Source organism: Diospyros lotus, chromosome 12, assembly GCF_014633365.1.
Source record: "Diospyros lotus cultivar Yz01 chromosome 12, ASM1463336v1, whole genome shotgun sequence".
NCBI lineage: Eukaryota > Viridiplantae > Streptophyta > Magnoliopsida > Ericales > Ebenaceae > Diospyros > Diospyros lotus.
In genome coordinates, this window is record NC_068349.1 from 15,003,154 (window position 1) to 15,012,555 (window position 9,402).

Genomic DNA, 9,402 nt, shown 5'->3' on the forward strand with positions numbered 1-9,402 from the left:
TGGTTGTTGTGGCGACGAAGTGTTGCGATTCGACGGGAGTGGCTGGCACTTGCAAATACTTCTATACTCAAGTCAATGAGGGTTTAAAATAACAGAGTATGGGTTAAGTTTGGAAAGAACATATCTTGACATATGATTAGACTGTTTTATATAGAGGCGATGGTGCCTTGCGTGTTGCCAACCGTCATGGAAAGATAAGAAGCTAAGATATGCGATAGTGATAGAAGTCATCTCTGAGGATCTCGAATTTGATGGAGATTAGGAGCTGATTGAGGATCAGCGTGTGAGTTGCTCGGAGTCGACAGGATTTGTTATTAGTGCGAGGATCTTGATTTGGATAGAAAGGTTATTAGAGCTTCTTGGGTCAAGATTTAGTTTGGGTCAAGCTCGGTGCTAGGCTATGAGCCCCTGGCCCAATAGATCAATACGGTTCAATTTATATATATAACATTAACATAACAAGTACAATTTTAAAGGTTAAGAGGGTGGGCAATTATCCACCTTCTCATAATTGTAGTTTCTCTCGAAAAGACTCTTTAATCAATCTAAATAACTCTAATATTTTAAAATTAAGTTCAATCTTGTTTGCTAAACGAAATTAAAAATTAAATTTGAACTGGCCCTAGATCAATAGATCAATTTTAAAAGTAAATGAAAAGATAATATTATCAATGAATACGAGCATCATTTGCGTATGTTAAAATAATATTAGCGCTAAACTTAATCATCCTAAATTTAACCTAACAAGGTTCTTTAAAAAAATATAAACTTTTAAAATATTAATCAGTCAATTCTAATTAAATATAATTGTTGTCACATGTTTGGAAAAACAATTTAAACACGGCTCTAAAAAAGGGGGACCATGTGCATAATGCCGTGACTAATGATATGTGATGGTAAAATACTAATGAATTAAGCATGACAAGCACATGCGATCGTAAGGTTTTAGAATGTGTCACTTTCACGGAGTGGGAATTTCATAAAGATTATCATATAGTTATTAATTGATTAAATGAAAGCACATGTTTTGTGATATTAGATATGATTAATTATGATAATATCTCTAAAAAATAATTTAAAAGTTTTTTTTTTTTATTTTTAAATAATAATTGATATATCCTACAAACAGTAGAGAATCCGAATATGAAATGGACTCACGTGGTAGGTTCAATTCAAAATTTACATATCCATATTTAGAGGGGTTGAAATCACAAACTGAGAGTAAAAAATTAAATTAATAAGGAAAGTTACAAGAAAAAATTAAAGAATTAATTAAAGTAAAGTAATGCAATAATAAGATGAAGAATGGGGAGCAGCCACACAACAACTACACAAATTAAAGCATGAAGTTTAAAACAATTAAATTATTAGTTGAAGTTGAAGATCAATTAGCAGTGGGAGATTGGGGAACATATCAATTAAATAAATTGGAGACAGCAAGGAAAGTGAAGCCATGCAGGTGAAGACATAATTGAAGATGGCGGCATATTAAATTGGAGATGGCCACAATTGGAGCAAGTATGAATATTAATAAATAAATGGAAGGTTGGAATATATATCTATATATATATATTATTATAACAAAATAGTCGTCAAAATTTTTCCCGCCCAGTTCCAATTACTATTTTGATATTTTATTATATTTTTAAATATTTTTTGCTTACCCGAAATAAAATTTTTATAAGTTATTAATTAAGTCTAAATTTGTGAAAAACATGTAGTTCTTGAAACACGTAAATAATTTTTTTTATAGTTAAATAGTATTTGGAGAATGTGTAAATATGCTGGTATATGAAGAGACAAGATCTAATCTATATTATTAATTTTTAAATATTAACATAAAATTTTAATTGAAATAAATTACAAAAAAATGAGACTTTTTAAATCGGGAGAAATCTTGAGATATCTGGTAATACCGTCAAATACCGACTGTCAAGTAAATTTTTTATTTTATATATAGTTTAATTAATTTAAATTTATTTTTTTATAATTTTAAATATTATAATTTTATATATAACTTAAATGTTATAATTTTATTTTTTAACTTTATTTTTTTTATTGCTTTCTTAAAAATGTGACATGTCTTAAATATGATAATTGATTGCTAGAGGGGATATGTAAAGTCATGTATGGATAATTAATTTTAAAAGTTTGATTATTATTATTTATATAATTAATTGATTATTTAAATTATCTTTATTTTATATATAGTTTAATTATCTTAAATTTATTTTTTTATAATTTTAAATGTTATAATCTATATATATATATATTATAACAAAATAGCCGTCAAAATTTTTCCCGCCCATTTTCAATTACTATTTTGATATTTTATTATATTTTAAAATTTTTTTTGCTTACCCGAAATGGAATTTTTATAAGTTATTAATTAAGTCTAAATTTGTGAAAAACATGTAGTTCTTGGAACACGTAAATAATTTTTTTTATAGTTGAATAGTATTTGGAGAATGTGTAAATATGCTGGTATATGAAGAGACAAGATCTAATCTATATTATTAATTTTTAAATATTAACATAAAATTTTAATTAAAATAAATTACAAAAAAATGAGACTTTTTAAATCGGGAGAAATCTTGAGATATCTGGTAATACCGTCAAATACCGACTGCCAAGTAAATTTTTTATTTTATATATAGTTTAATTAATTTAAATTTATTTTTTATAATTTTAAATGTTATAATTTTATATATAACTTAAATGTTATAATTTTATTTTTTAACTTTATTTTTTTTATTGCTTTCTTAAAAATGTGACATACCTTAAATATGATAATTGATTGCTAGAGGGAATATGTAAAGTCATGTATGGATAATTAATTTTAAAATTTTGATTATTATTATTTATATAATTAATTGATTATTTAAATTATCTTTATTTTATATATAGTTTAATTATCTTAAATTTATTTTTTTATAATTTTAAATGTTATAATTTTATTTTTTAACTTTATTTTTATTTGTTGTTTTCTTAAAAATGTGAGTCTTAAATGTGGTAATTGATTCGTAGGAGAAATATGTAAAGTTATGTATGTATAATTAATTTTGAAAATTTGATTATTATCATTTATATAATTAATTAATTATTTAAATTATTTTTATTTTATGTAGTTTAATTAATTTAAATTTATTTTCTTATAATTTTAAATATTATAATTTTATATATAACTTAAATATTATAATTTTATTTTTAACTTTATTTTTTTTGTTGCTTTCTTAAAAATTTGATCTGTCTTAGATGTGGTAATTGATTGTCAGGAAAAATATGTAAAGTCATATATAGATAATCAATTTTGAAAATTTGATTATTTTCATTTATATAATTAATTGATTATTTAAATTATTCTTACTTTATATATAGTTTAATTATTTTAAAAGTTTTTATATTTTTAAATGTTATAATTTTATATATAACTTAAATGTTATAATTTTATTTTTTAACTTTATTTTTATTTGTTGTTTTCTTAAAAATGTGACATGTCTTAAATGTGGTAATTGATTACTAGGAGAAATATGTAAAGTCATGTATGTATAATTAATTTTAAAATTTTGATTATTATCATTTATATAATTAATTAATTATTTAAATTATCTTTATTTTATATAGTTTAATTAATTTAAATTTATTTTCTTATAATTTTAAATGTTATAATTTTATATATAACTTAAATATTATAATTTTATTTTTTAACTTTATTTTTTTTGTTACTTTTTTAAAAATTTGATCTGTCTTAAATGTGATAATTGATTGTCATGAGAAATATATAAAGTCATATATGGATAATTAATTTTGAAAATTTGATTATTATCATTTATATAATTAATTAATTATTTAAATTATTCTTATTTTATATATAGTTTAATTAATTTAAATTTATTTTTTATATTTTTAAATATTATAATTTTATATATAATTTAAATATTATAATTTTACTTTTTAACTTTATTTTTTTATTACTTTCTTAGAATTTGACCTGTCTTAAATGTAGTAATTGATTGTCAAGAGAAACATGTAAAATCATGAATAATCAATTTTGAAAATTTGATTATTACCATTTATATAATTAATTGATTATTTAAATTATCTTTATTTTATATATAGTTTAATTAATTTAAATTTATTTTTTATATTTTTAAATATAACTTAAATGTTATAATTTTATTTTTTAACTTTTTTTTTACTTCTTTAAAAATTTGACCTATCTTAAATGTGGTAATTAATTATTCGGAGAAATATATAAAGTCATGTATGGATAATTAATTTTGAAAATTGGATTATTATTATTTATATAATTAATTGATTATTTAAATTATCTTTATTTTACATACAATTTAATTAATTTAAATTTATTTTTATAATTTTAAATGTCATAATTTTATTTTTCAAATTAATTGATTATTGTCATTTATTTAATTCTTCTTCTTCCCATTGGTCTACTCCGAAGATGTGCTATATGTTGGACTTGAGGAAATTAAATACAAATTAAATTTGTGTTTTGAAAATTATGTTAAATAAGATTCGGATTGTGTGGTAAAGCGTGAGAAAAAAAAAGAAAACTTAATGGTGACATGTGATTTGATAAATTGAGAGAAATTAGAGAATTTGAAGGAATAAAAATTAATAAAAGAAAACAAATATCCCTCTCTTCTTCCTCTTCATTCCCGTTCAACATTTTCATTTCATCTCTTCTTCTTTCTCAATTCTTCTTCTTAAATTTTCTCTTCTTCCTTACTTTTATTTAATAAATTTTAACCGTATTTTTTTATCTAGTTTGGTCTTTTGGTGTAACATAACACCACTATTCTGTCAAGTGAGTGATATGAATGCAACTAGGAAAAATTAGGTCTTGAGGGTTCATGTGGTACACACATATTAGACAAATACACGTGAAAATTTAAAAAAAAAAAAGTCTACCCTTGAATGCATATTTTAGAATGAAGAGGTTGATTATCGTTTATTCTTTTTTTTTTTTTCTGTTATCGTGTAATTTTTGTATTTTTTTACACATTACTTATTGTATTACATGTTAATTTAGGTTTATTTTTTACATGATTTTTGGATAGAGTTATGTACTTTTTATTGTTCATCTACCCTTGAATGTATATAAGGAAATCTTTCAAAATTTGTAATTCTTTTGTTGTATTCTCATGATTGTAACACGATTATTTTTGTTTATTTTTTACTTCTTTATTGTGATTTTCATTTATTGTAACTACTAAATTATACAATTTTCGGTTTAACGATTTTTTTTTTTACGATATCCATGCATCGCATGGGTGATCCACTAGTGAATAAATAAAGGAAGCAAGAAATGAAAGCAGCAAATGGAGGCCGAAAGGCCCTCACTCAGCTCGATCGAGAGTCTCTCAGTTCAAGTTGTGACCACCATTGGGTGTCCACCACTAAGAGACTCTCGATTTATAAGCGAGAGCCTTTCAGTTCAAGCCATGCCCAATGTCGGGTGGCCACCACCAAGAGCTTCTCGATCCTTAGAGTCCTGCGCTTTTTTTAGTTTTCAAGTCCAATATGTCAAGGATATACTCATAATATGTCATTCAGGAAATGGGGGATGACTGTCATGTGTTTTCTCTTCCCCCTATAAATAGGAGGCTTGCCTCCTCCTTTAAGAATGTTCTCTCATTTGCTAAAATCACTTTTACTTATAAATTTAGACTAATTTAAACATCATAGAGTTTGCGCGAGGGTCACCCGCACCTCTCACCATTTGTTCATTTTCCAAGCCCAATCAGTTATTTCAATGCAGTTGGTTATTTCAGGATTCCTATTCATCAACAAACAATTGTTTATCAGCATCAATAAGTCATCATCTTTCAAGACCTCCTAATCATTTTTCAACCTGTTGATTATTTTTAGACTCCTAACAATTTTTACACGTGAACATTAATCTCAATTTCATATTTCACATGTTAAAATTTGCAACTTAGCAACAACAATAATAAACAAAAATATAAATTATTAAGACAAATAATAATAATAATAATAATAATAATAATAATAATAATAATAATAATAATAATAATAATAATAATAATAATAATAATAAACAAATAACATTATTATTAAGTAAATATTTTGTATAAATCCATTAAGGAATTTTCAAATTAATCAAGAGTAGCAAAAGATGGCAAATATCCGGTTAAAAACCATAAAATGGTTGAAGCGGAGATAACTTTGTTTCCTCCATGAGTACCATAATTTTTGTAACGACCCTAAAGTGGGTCTAGGTGTTTTAATACTTGACATTAGTGTTTCACAATTAGAATGTTGGACTAAATATTTTTATTAATGCTTAATGTTAATTTCCTTGGTGGTACAGAAATAATTTAGATTACATAATTTTATTCTATAGTGCATGGAATCAGAAATTTAAGTGAAAGGGCCTCAATTAAATAGTTAATGAGATGTCTAACCCAAGTAGAGAATTAAGCCTGGTGGGCTTAGAATATATGTATATGGGATATATGTGATTTGGGCTTAGGCCCATGGTGAGAAATTATTTGGAAATAATGGGCTTGATGGTGTAATAAGAAAATGGGGAAAAGAAAATAAATTAAGTAGCATTTGTCACTCAAGTCCCTGGATATTTTTTGTTTGTAATATGAAAAGAGGGTTATTTCAGTAAATTCTGGAGCTGGCGTGCAGACCTGTGCGCGCTCCTTTTTCCCAGCAGCCTTTGTGCACAAATATCCTATTTCAGTGCAAGGTGTATCCCTTCTTTTTGAATGCACTGTTCCATTGCTTATTTAAGTCCATCTCCGTGCTCTTCTTCTTCTTCACCCTCTCCATCCTATTCCATCACTTCTGTTTGTTTCATGTGCGCGGGTGGAACTCTCTCTGATTTCATTCTCAACAGGCAAGTTCTCTTACCCATTTTTATTCCAATGCAACCACGTTATCTTTCAGTGCGAGCTCCCTCTTAGATATATTCTATATTGAAATGCAAGTTTCCTTGATTTGCAAACTGTTGCTTATTGTGTCACCTCGCTGTTAGTGTTTTCCACTGTGTCTATTTTGTTTATAAAGTTCCTAGTTGCTGTGAAGTCCATTTGATGTCTCAAGCGGGGTTTGATTCACCCTAATATTTTTTCAGTGAATGGCTTTCCTTCTTACTTACAGTTGGGTTTTTGTTTAGCTCGTTGCTCCATGTTCAGGCATTTATATATGTACATGTTGCATCACTTTTGGAAGCTCTCACCCATAGCTGAATGTAGAGTGCTAAGTCACCATTAAATGATTTCATCAAGGTATTTGGATCAAACAGCAAAAGCCTCAACTGAAAATATATATAAATTGTTCGCCTATATATATGAGATGACCCACTTGTAAATACTTATTCAATATGCGTAACGAGCTGATACCCCCCCCAAGAGATTTGAAAAGCTTATTAAAGCATGCCCTGCCTAGCTAATCCACAAATATATTATGCTTAAACAGTCATTCGAATGCCCTTGTTCTGTTCTGTTCTGTTCGGCAAACCCAGTTATATATATATATACACGTTCAACGTCATTGATGTTCTAGCGAGCTCGTTCCAGTTCTTTCCGCGAGCTCGTTTCAGCTCTTTTCCGCGAGCTCACACTTATAAGCTCCCTGGCCGCTTAATCGCGAGCTCATCTGTCAAGCTCTTGGCCGCGAGCTCTTGCCGCGCACCTGACCTCAAGCTCGTCCAGCGAGCTCTTGCTCAACCCCTTGACCGCGAGCTCGTTCACCTCATGACCCCGAGCTCGTTCACCTCATGACCCCGAGCTCGTTCGCTTGTCCTTTCCGCGAGGTCTCTTGAGCTGTCTCCGTAAGCTGCGACCTAAAGACCTCGAGCTATTCCCGAGCTTGTCCCATATGCCTTGAATGGGAGCTATCAACTCTCACCCCATATATTTTCCTTAATTTATATTTTACTTTCCTTTACTTTAATACATAAATGTAAATAAGAAAGTACCCCCCATTTGGATTCAATAAAAATATCAAAAAAATTAAAATCCATAAAAATAAAAAGTTAGAATTTTGGTTTTAGTATAAATCCATGAATTTGCAATTTTACCACAATCGAAATACATAGTTTCCGTTTCTTGAAAAATTCATTAAAAATCATTTTTACAACAATAAATGCTAGTAATCAAATTACCGGGAGTTAGTTTTTCAATATGAAGACATTTTCAAAAAATATTCTATTTGGTCCATTACCTTAGAAAAATTTCAGGATTATGTTTGGTCAGCAATTTCACGTGGTGTGGTCATTTGATTGCATGGGGTCGAATAATGAATTTGAGCTATGAGCATGAATGCAAGTAAATGCATACTATCACTGGTTAAATGAAATCACAACAATCATATGATGGAAATAATAGTTATTAAATTTATAATACACCTCAATTGGTGAATCGAGATTTAATATTAAATAGCATCTCTCAAAGAAGTATTCTTGTGTTGTAAATTTCATTAAGTATTTTTGTGCCATAAATTACATCTTGAATGTGGTAAACATTATGAAGTAGGATATGTTGAATTTATCTGATGATGGGGAAAATACTCGGTATGGGTAAGTGATGTTAACAGCATGAATATCGCAAAATCAGGAATTTAAATACATGTGGTTGGCAAATGCATACATGATGCATACATGTACAGGTTCTATATATATATATTTTGCGCACCTATTATTTTGCGCAGAGGGAGAAAGGGTACCCTAGAGCACTTGGCACGGGACGAGGTGGCCATAGCCCGGCAAGTTGGCTCCATATTTATTGTGAGGTTTTGTCTATGTGATATACTTTGGCATGTGTTGATTTATGGCTCGCGAGCCTATGAGACTTGATTTTGATATTACATTTATATGCACATTTGCATAATAGTACATGGTGACATTATACATTTAACTTGGAATTGATCAAGTCTTAAAATGTGATACTTGTATACATCAGTGATGTTCTGGAGTACTCTCTTTGGTGTCTCCTTATTCTTGGTTCATAATCATTGTTTATTACCCTAGAACTTGCTGAGCCTTGTGGCTCACTTGATCTTCTTTGCCATTCCAGGTAAAGGGAAAGCTATTATTGGGGGTGAGTCCAGTGGGACTAAGGCCTGAGGATAGAGGTGTACGGGGACGCGTCCTAACTTGAAGATCTTGTTAGCATTTTGGTGAGACTTGAGATGAAATGAGTCTTATTTTGTTAGTTAACATTAGAGTCTCTTATCTATTTTGTATGGCCGTTGAGCCCGACTCTTGAGCTATTAGAAGTGTCATTGAACTTAAGCATGGTTTCCGCTGCTAATGAATGAAATGAGTTGTTTGATTAATTGTGGTTATTCTATATCATCTCTGTGATGACCTCCTTTCGAATATCCTATGCTAGCGGGAATATTCGA